The sequence below is a fragment of the Piliocolobus tephrosceles genome, chromosome 21, assembly GCF_002776525.5.
Source record: "Piliocolobus tephrosceles isolate RC106 chromosome 21, ASM277652v3, whole genome shotgun sequence".
Classification (NCBI taxonomy): domain Eukaryota; kingdom Metazoa; phylum Chordata; class Mammalia; order Primates; family Cercopithecidae; genus Piliocolobus; species Piliocolobus tephrosceles.
This window is the reverse complement of record NC_045454.1, coordinates 30,465,801-30,476,509: the sequence shown is the minus strand read 5'-3', so window position 1 is coordinate 30,476,509 and position 10,709 is coordinate 30,465,801. Positions and strand designations below refer to the sequence as shown.

General features: G+C 38.7%; 1 pseudogene; it reads right to left on the bottom strand.

The window, feature by feature from the left end:
- Positions 1 to 5,643: 5,643 nt before the first annotated feature.
- On the bottom strand, positions 5,644 to 6,861 carry LOC111529533 (annotated as a pseudogene).
- Between the last annotated feature and the right edge of the window lie 3,848 nt (positions 6,862 to 10,709).

Sequence of the window (10,709 nt, the reverse complement as noted above, 5' to 3'; positions counted from 1 at the left end):
GCTTTGTTTTTGCTTTGGCAAAGGTTTTTTTGTTTGTTTGTTTTGTTTTTTGTTTGTTTGTTTCTTAGTCTTTTAAAATAGACACAAATTTGTTTAAAGCTTTTTTTTTTAGACAGAGTTTCACTTTTGTCACCCAGGCTGAAATAAAATGGCATGATCTGAGCTCCCTGCAACCTCCACCTCTCAGTTCAAGTGATTTTCCTGCCTCAGCCATTCAAGTAGCTGGGATTAGAGGCTCCTGCCACCACTCCCGACTAATATTTTGTATTTTTAGTAGAGATGGGGTTTTTCCATGCTGGCCAGGCTAGTCCCGAACTCCTGACCTCAGGTAATCCACCCGCCTTGGCCTCCCAAAGTGCTGAGATTACAAGCATGAGCCACCACACCTGGCTGTTTAAAGCTTACTTTAAGAGCATACAAAAGTTGAGCACAAAGATAAGATTAAATTTTGCAACACAAAATGATAAAGAATAAAAAGGATACTGAGTAAATTTTTTTGACACAAAACTGATTATCCAAGGTAATTATCTCATTTGCAGACTGAAATACTTAAACTGCAAAGGCAAGAACAGTTCAGTTTATTCACTAAATAGTGGAGTCTGTAGGTGTACCTTGGTTTCTGTTACTTCAGTACAATTAGTATAGTTAGGTGTAGTGTTTGTAGACAACTTGCATTCACATAAATTAAATAACATTTTGTACAATAGTATGAATAGAAGGCCACAATATTTGAATAAATCCCTTAATTAATCATTTTAATATTGTTATTTATACTCTTGAAATATAAAGTGTTTTAACTGAATTATGGTTATAGATATTTTTAAAGTTCTACATACATTATGACAAGTACTTTAAAATTATTATTATTATTTTTTTTTTTTTTTGAGACGGAGTCTCGCTCTGTCGCCCAGGCTAGAGTGCAGTGGCCAGATCTCAGCTCACTGCAAGCTCCGCCTCCCGGGTTCACGCCAGTCTCCTGCCTCAGCCTCCCGAGTAGCTGGGACTACAAGCGCCCACCACCTCGCCTGGCTAGTTTTTTTTTTTTTTGAGACGGAGTCTCACTCAGTCACCCAGGCTCACTGCAAGCTGCACCTCCCAGGTTCATGCCATTCTCCTGCCTCAGCCTCCCAAGTAGCTGGGACTACAGGTGCCACACCCGGCTAATTTTTTGCATTTTTAGTGGAGACGGTGTTTCACCGTGTTAGCCAGGGTGGTCTCGATCTCCTGACTTTGTGATCCACCCGTCTCGGCCTTCCAAAGTGCTAGGATTACAGGCTTGAGCCACTGCACCCGGCTAAAATTATTTATACTTAGATATTTATAGCTAATATCCAAAGAAAATTCACTACAAAATTGTTACAGTAGATATTAGTTTGACTTTCTTATTAATTTATCCGGTAGGGATAATTATAGGTAAACATGGTTTGTGTCTTTCATTTCACTAAATTCAAATGCTGCTATTACAGGACAAATAAACATGATGGGTGATGTGACGACCCAAAACCATAATAACTCTTCAGTTAGCTATGTTGTAAGCTCAAATATATTCCACTGTATTACAAAGTCAGATTCCAGTTTTTCATGAAAAAGTGCTGGTGAAAATTGTCAGATGTATTCCAGTATAGATTCCCCAATTCACTGGTTAGGAGATGGGAGGGCAGAAGACATGAAAAAGAACCCTTGTAAAATTCTGCTGAGAGCATGCCTTTTTTTTTCATAAGGCTTATGTTTCTCATGCTGACATGCTGAGAGTAGCTGTGTATTTTGAGTGTTTTGAAAAAAATTCCTTTTGGGGGACTATCTTCTGACCAAGTTTATTAGTCTTACATCTAATCTGAGTTTTTCTTGAAGATGCTTTTAACTTATTTTTTCTTTCAATATAATCTTGCTCAGATTGAGAGCTGTTTTTCTCTCCAGTGCTTTGAGTGTCTGTTTCAGAAGCCCTGTTAGTATCCCATGGTCTCTGTGAATGAGATGGGTTGTCATAGGGAGAATTCTTGGAGCTATCTCCATCTGGATTCATGCTGGAAATCTAGCAGTTTTTTTTTTTTTTTTTTATGTCACCATTATAAATAGAAACTAAGGCTGAAATACTGCTCCCATTCCCATTACTGTGAAGGTGCAGTTCTTCTGAGAGTAAATTGTGAAGGAGCCCTGCAGGCTCTTCTCCCTGCAGCCCAAGTTTCACTCTCTGATGTGATACTAGAATGCTGCTGTGGCATCGGGGTTCATGTAAGATGTGAACTAGCAGCTTTGAGCTGTGTGTTGTGGACTGTGTTTCACTGGAAGTTGGTAGGCATAAAGAGAGGACACTGGCCATCAGGAGAACGCAAGCAGTGTGCTCGAACCCATTCCTCAGGGAGTAAAGAGCCATTGCTTTAAAATGAATATAGCCAAAACCAATAACACCCTATTCAACAATTTCAGCAGGAGAGTGAGAGCCTATCTTATCAGCAGGCACCTGGCTTCAAGTTGCAAAATTACCTCCTGTCGTGAAAATGTAAAAAGTTTATTTTGTCATTGCATAACCAGTTAGCATACATGGATGGCCTCCCTAATTACCAGTGAATTTAGGATGAACCTAAATGACATTTAGTGCTGTAAATTCTTCTACTTTTGGACTAGTTATGGTGATTCTCTCTCTGTCTTTCAAATCTCTTAAGCAGATTCACTGTGATGCATGTCCCATTTTGGTTTAATTTTGTAATAAAACAGTATACTTTCTGTTCTAATATTGTGGAGTTTCTCTGGGGCTGGAGAAAGTTTTTATTTTATTATTTCCCACATACTGTCTAGAACTACCAGAATTTCACCACATTGACCAGGCTGGTTATGAACTTGTGACCTCAAGTGATCCACCTGGCTCAGCCTCCCAAAGTGCTGGGATTACAGGTGTAAGCCATCACCCCAGCCACAAATTCACTTGTACCTGTATAGATTTCAGACAACTAGAATCTTTGTTCCCAGGTTAAAATCCTCAAGCTTGGTCCAAATAAACTCTCTACTTATATTCATGTTGTGTCATCTGTTTTTCCATTTCTGTAAACTATTATCTAGAAGAGCAGCTTCTGTGAGGGGACCTCTCTTTCAATTGTACTTTACTTGCTGTAACACCCAAAAATGCAGAGTGAGGTTAATCCCACCCAGAATCTGCACATAAGTTCTGTCCTCTGCCTGGTAGTTACAAGACAGGCCAAGACTTTGGATTGAAAATGTACAGAAAACTAACTGGAGGCATTTTCTGCATTGTGGAATGTCAACAGAGACATCTTTGAAGCCTCCCTTTGAGAGTGTGGCTTTTTGAGCTCTTCATAACTACTTCAGTGACCTGCTACATGTTCTACATTCTGTAGAGGTTCCGAGAGTAAACAGAATCTGATGGCCAAATCTGTAAATGTAAACAAGCATCTTAGGAGTGAAAGATCAAGACCAGAAAGTATCCAGAGCCATAACCACAACTATACCTACCGGTAAAATGCAAGACTTGAGTAGAGTATTCTTGTCCTTCCTGTTACTCAAGAGCTAGAATCTGGACAGGTGATCCAGGTTCTGGAGCTCCACCAAAGCAGTTCCATTTTTTATTTAGAATCAACCTGTCTCTTCTGCCTCGTTTATCATTGGGCAGTCAACCCGGGATAACTGGGAACCCTCTCACAATTACCTAGCCATCTTTGAAACATTTGAGAATATCCAGAGCAGAATTTTATCAGGCTGACAAGAGTGGTTAATTCTACTTCTTTCTCAGTGTAAAAGAAATGAGTCATTCTGTGTTTGTTCCTCCCTCATACAAGAGATAATTTTTGCTGGTACTCAGATGACAGTTTCCCCAGTTTTCTTGTACTTGGGTGAAAAAGAGGTCTGGAAACCAAAACAGAGAAACTGATTGCTTTCATTTCATATTATCATTAGAAAAATAGGTAGAGCAGTTATGGAGTTCTTACCATACAGAAACTTTTAGTCTAGGCTAGTGATATGGCTCGGCTGTGTCACCACCCAAATCTCATCTTAAATTGTAACTCCCACAGTTTCTACATGTTGTGGTAGGAACCCAGAGGGAGGTGATTAAATTATGACAGTAGGTCTTTCCTGCACTGTTCTCATGACAGTGAATGAGTTTCACAAGATCTGATGATTTTGAAAATGGGAGTTTCCCTGTACAAGCTCTGATTTTGCTTGCCACCATCCATGTAAGATATAACTTGCTTCTCCTTGCCTTCTGCCATGATTGTGAGGCCTCCCCAGCCATGTGGTATTGTTTAAGTCCATTAAATCTCTTTTCCTACCAGTCTCTGGTGTGTTTATATCAACAGTGTGAGAACAGACTGATGCAAAAAATTTTTACCAGTAGAGTGGGACATTGATGAAAAGATACCTGAAAATGTGCATGTGACTTTGGAACTGGGTAACAGGCAGAGATTGGAGCAGTTCAGAGGTCTCAGAGGACAGGAAAATGTGGGAAAGTGTGGAACTCCCTAGAGACTTTGTTGAATGGCTTTGACCAAAATGCTGATAATTATATGGAAAATAAAATCCAGGCTGAAATGGTTTCAGATGGACATGAGGAACTCGCTGAGAATTGGAGCAAAGGTGACTTTTCTTGTGTTTTAGCAAAGAGACTGGTGTTATTTTGCCCCTTCCCTAGGGATTTGTGAAACGTCGAACTTGAGAGAGATGATTTAGGTTACCTGGCAGAAGAAATTTCTAAGCAAGACAGGTCTCTGTTGAGCCGTGGATGCCAGTCTGTGTTCTGCAGGATAGGTTTTGTTAAAGTTGTTAAGAATAATGCCTATTTTAAGAGATACCAAATGAAATTTAGAGGACAAGAGGGTAAAACTAATTATTATTCTTGGAAATGCTTGGTGATACAGGATAAAAATAAATACAACACACCCAAATACAGGATGATAGTTTTTTTGTTAGTTGGGTTTTTTAAAGCATAATACAGGAGTAGATTTATTATAGCTACTCCAAATGTTAAAGAGTGATACAATGACCACAGAGTTAAAAACTCTCACTGTTGTTGCTGTTTATTTGACAATAATTAGTTTAGTCTACAAGTTTAAGGCAGACATACTAATGCATTTGCTTTTCTTCAGAATTCACAAAGATTACATAAAATCTGTCCCAAAACTTCTAAGAAATATTCAGTAAAAAATAAGTCTGATTAAGATGCTTTATTAGTATACATGAATGAACTAAGGTGGTATATAATGCTTTTTTAAAACGAAATTTTAAAAAATTCAATAAAGGCAATCTTTATCTTGTTTGAATAATGCATTCTGAAAAGGTTAAACTTCAGAAATTATTTAAAGGTAAATAAGATTGGCATCCATAAGGAATACTATTTATAAACTAAATACAGTTATAGAGGCTACTTTAAAGAAGAATAAAATTTGGACTTTTGAATATGATGAGTGCACAATAATGGACCACTGTCTTGGGGAACACAGTTCAGCATTACACCATACAGACTGGCATTGCCTGTACATGGCATTGCTCAATTTTTCTCAGAAAAAGAGTAGGTCCATTTTATCAGCTGTTTTTTATTTGTTCCCGGGGAGCATAAATGCTTAACATCATTAAGAAAACAAAAATAAAATCTGAAGGAAGGCAGCCCTTTTCAACAGGAAGGCAGAGTGTGGCTTACGTGTCTTTGTTTAGCACTGCCAGGCAGTTTGGCAGCAACTGTAGTTAGCTTTTGCATGATTCAGTTCTAACTCTGCCAGTTCCAATAATTTTTACTGAATGCAGTCATGCTTTTTGTCTTAAAATCTATAAGTTCAGTTTTGCAGACTGAGATTTTTGTTCTCAAATTTCTGACTACATAATTGTTGGAAAGTTTTAGCCAGCAGAACATCATTATTTTTTGCTCTTGCTTTTTCCAGTGCTTTATTAGCATTTTCATAATCCACTAGTGACCTAGACCTTCAATACAGGAGATCCTTAGCAGCTTGAGTTTCTCTTAAGTAATATTTTTAAGGGTCAGAAAGTTCGAGGGCCTCATCAGCAGACACTCACGCTTCTATTTTTCTTGTTTCATCAAACATTTATGAAACTTTGAGAAAAAACTTTCATATATCTGTAGAATCCTAAGTTCCTAAAGCATATAATGAAGAACCAATTCTATTGTAATCATCTGCAACACTTTTGTGGGATCTTGTCATTCTACCAGAGTTAACAGATGCATCCTTAACTCTGTTATGATATTGTAAAAGAAATGTTCATTCATGCTCGAAGAAATTATCTACATCCTTTACTCCTGAAACAATTACTCCATCTGCTGATTTAACCATGTTTTTAAAGACATCTTCAAGTTTCTCTTTTTATTTTTCCTCGCACACTCAAATCTTGATTATATTCCAAGAAGACATGGAAATTTAAATATTTTCTCAAAATAGGATGTGCTGTCACATGACATAGGAACACTTCATGCATCGCCACTGTCTTCTTGAATATTCCCAAATATTCAGCTTCCAGTTCCTGTTCATCTTTGTGAATTCTTCGTTTGTCATTGACCCTTGTTCTCCAAGCTTCTGTACTTTTTCCCTTGAAGCATCAAAATCAGGTCTTGGTGGTGCTGGTGAAATGATGTAACCTGCATAGTCTTCATTTTTAACAAAGGAAGTGCGACGCCAGATAAATTGCTTGTGTTGCTGAACAACAGAAAACTCATTTTGTTTAAAATTTGGAAATAAACTTTTTGTGTGAACAGTGAATTTTACTTTATCCCACTCACTAAGAGCATCAGCGATGTCCACCTGCAGAGGAGGATCACTTTGAAGATCTACATTTATTGCTTTAAGTCCACAATTCTCTTCCCGAGAGGAAGTCAGGGCCATCATCCAGGTCTTCCTTCATGGCTGCTCCCCAGGATGATAGTTTGTGTAACAAACAGAGATATTGTCAGATTGCATACATCCATATAGAATAGGACATGATAGTATGCACAGCATATGCACATAAACTGCCAAAATGTGATGTGAAGGTTGGCCTAAGCAATTACACTACAGCGTATTGTACTGGCCTGCTGCTGGCCTACAGACTCCTCAGTAGGTGAAGATCTGTGACCTATGGCATGGACAAGATCTGTGAAGGCCAAGTGGAGATGACTGGCAATGAATACAATGTGGAAAGCACTGATGGTCAGCCAAGTGCCTTTACCTACTATTTGGGTGTAGGCCTTCCCAGAACTACCACTGGCAATAAAGTTTTTGTTCCTGAAGAGAGCAGTAGATGGAGGCTTGTTTATCCCTCACAGTACCAAACAATTCCCTGGTTATGATTCTGAAAGCAAGAGATTTAATGCAGTACTACACCAGAAGCACATCATAGGCCAGAATGTTGCAGATTACATGCACTACTTAATGAAGGAAGATGAAGATGCTTACAGGAAAACTGTTCTAGCAATACATAAACAAAAGCGTAACTCCAGACATGAAGGAGATGTATAAGAAATCTCATGCTGCTATGTGAGAGAATCCAGTCTATGAGAAGAAGCCCAAGAAAAAAGTTAAAAAGAAGTGGAACCGTCACAAAATGTCCCTTGCTCAAAGCAAGGTCGAGTAAGTCAAAAGAAGGCAAGCTTCCTCAGAGCTTATGAGTGGGCTTCTGAGAACTAAACCAAACAATTTTCAATGAGGCTTTTTCAGATGAAGAAAATAAACTTATTGACAGCAAAATTTAAAAAGAAAAATTAAATTTATAAGCAGCAAAACATTCAAGAGATTACTTGGGTTCTGTTAAAGGCATTCAGTTTTAAAATGGAAACAGAGCATAAAAGTTTGGAAAATTTGCAGCCTGACAATGCAATAGAATAGAAAAGCTCATTTTTTGGAGGAGAAATTTAAGCCAGCTGTGGGAAAAATGTCTCCAGGTCATGACAGACAGAGGTCTTCTCCACAGCGCCTTCCATCACAGGCTCAGAGGCCTAAATGAAAAAGATGGCTTTATGGGTCAGGTCCAGGGCTTCCCTGCTCTGTGAAGCCCTCTGTGAAGAGGGACTTGGTACCCTGTATTCCAGCCACTTCAGTCATGGCTAAAAGGGGCCAAGGTAGAGCTCAGGCTGTTGCTTCAGAGGGTGGAAGCCCCAAGCCTTGGCATCTTCCATATGGTGTTGAGACTGCGGGTTCATGGAAGTCAAGAATTGAGGTTTGGCACCCTCCACCTAGATTTCAGAGATACACAGAAATCCCTGGATGTCCAAGCAGAAGGTTGCTGCAGGGGTGAAGTCCTCATGAGAACTATCTGCTAGGGTTGTACAGAAAAAATTTGGTGTTGGAGCCCCCACACAGAGGCCTTACTGGGGCACTGCCTAGTGGAGCTGTGAGAAGAGGGCCATTGTCCTCCAGACTCCAGAATGGTAGATCCACTGACAGCTTGCTTCATGTGCCCAGAGAAGCCACAGACACTCAACACTAGCCCATGAAGGCAGCCAGGAGAGAGTCTATACCCTGCAGAACCACAGGGGTGAAGCTGCTCAAGATGATGGGAACCTAGCTTTTGCATGATCATGACCCAATGCAAGACATGGAGTCAAAGGAGATCGTTTTGGAGCTTTAAGATTTGACTGCCTTGCTTGATTTTGGACTTGCATGGGGCCAGTAGCCCCTTTGTTTTGGCCAGTTTCTCCCCTATGAAATGACTGTATTTACCCAATGCTTGTACCCCCATTGATCAGGGAAGTGACTAACTTGCTTTTAATTTTACAGGCTCATAGGCAGAAGGGACTTACCTTGTTTCAGATAAGATGTTGAACTGTGGACTTTTGAGTCGATGCTGAAATGAGTTAAGACTTTGGGGTACTGTTGGGAAGGTATGATTGGTTTTGCAATGCAAAGACATTAGATTTGGGACGGGCCGGGGTGGAATGACATGGTTTGGCTGTGTCCCACCCAAATCTCATCTTGAATTGTAATTCTCACAAGTCATGGTAAAAACATGGTGGGAGATGTTTCAATTATGGGTGTGGGTCTTCCCTGCACTGTTTTCGTGATAGTGAATGAATTTCAGAATATATGATGGTTGTAAAAATGGGAGTTTTCCTGCACAAGCTCTCTCTTTGCCTGCCACTATCCATGTAAAATGTGACTTGCTCTTCCTTGTCTTTTGCCATGATTGTGAGGCCTCCCCAGCCACATAGAACTGTAAGTTCATTAGATCTCTTTCTAAACTTCCCAGTCTCCAGTATGTCTTTATCAGCAGCGTGAGAACAGACTAATAAAAACTAGCAACTGAATAAAAGATTGAATTATGCATCATATAGTAGGTAAATAAATGTGTGAAAAAAAACTTGGGCTTTATTTCGGCCACATTCTTTATATTGTTGTGACTTTTGGTGTTTTTACCTGAAGGACTATTTATGTACAGAAGGGTTGTTATTATTATTTGTATTTCTTTTACCTTACTAAAAAAACGTATTCATCTTTTAATAAAATTATCCTAGGAAACCTTAAATGATTTGTTTAAATGGCTTATTAATATATGTTATAAAATTGACAGGGAAGTGGCTATAAAAGGTTTAAATTACACAAACTCTGAGATACAAATTTCTCTTAGGTAAGCTTAGGAAAAACAAAACTGGAAATACCCCCATTGGCATAGAGAACCAAATTCTTGCTAGGGTCCACTCCCTGTCCCAGTGCTGTTCAGATTCACCCCTTTTGAAGGCCTTATTTAGGTCTGGCCCTACCCTGGAGTCTCACTTCACAGAACTGATTAGAAAAGATCAGTTTTGGGTGATGAATCCTGTTCCACTTTTGGAGCTGGTGCTCACAATTTTCTGAAACAGAAAAGCAGATACATGAGAAATATAAAGCATGAATTTTAGCATCTTTTTAAAATTATTAAAACCAGTGCTTGCAGAGACATTTTATTTAGCAACTTGTTTTCCATTCCTGCAGAGCTAGTAGTTGCTCCCCAAGCCACAAGAAGTAAATATAAACACAATAAAAATTCCTGTAAGTTTAAACTCTTCATTTCTCTATTCCTCTCATCTGTTTATGTTTAGCTTTTATTCTACACATTTTTTAAAAAGGTCAATGACAGTGAAACAAAAAAAATCTGGGTCATTTTTCTAAATACTGGGAATTATTGAACACTTGGTATCAATACACAGTGTGTTATTAAGATTAAATCCTGTAATGTGCTATCACAGTGCCCTGCAGCATCTTATTGAGCATGTAGTACTTGAATAATAAACATTGCATTACTACATGTGTACATGTTGTTTTCTAAACGCAGATTTAAACATTGTTGCTTTCTAAATTCAAAAACAAAAAAACAAACATTGTTGCTTTGTTTCTTCTGTAAACTTAAAAAAAGTCGGCAAAGATTATAATACTTTAAGGTGGAGATTGGTTGTCCTTATTTATACCAAAAGTATTTGTGTTGTCACAAGACTGCTGAGTGTAAGGAACTCGGTAGTGTGCCTGCTTGCTCTAACTAATGCTAATAATGACCCCAGGTGGAGAAACATCAGCATTGATAGGAAACTTGTTTATAACACCCATTCAAGTACCCTTTCAAAACCTGCAGAATCACATTTCATAGAATAGGGCCAAAATTACCAAGTGATTTGTAATCTTGTTAAAGCTGGAGAGGCAATGCTTAAATGGTTATAATCCCAGGCTTCTAATTAGAATCATGTGACTCAAAGTTGAGGCCAGAATCAAATATGAGGGTTCAAGATACATTTATGATAATTAATTCTC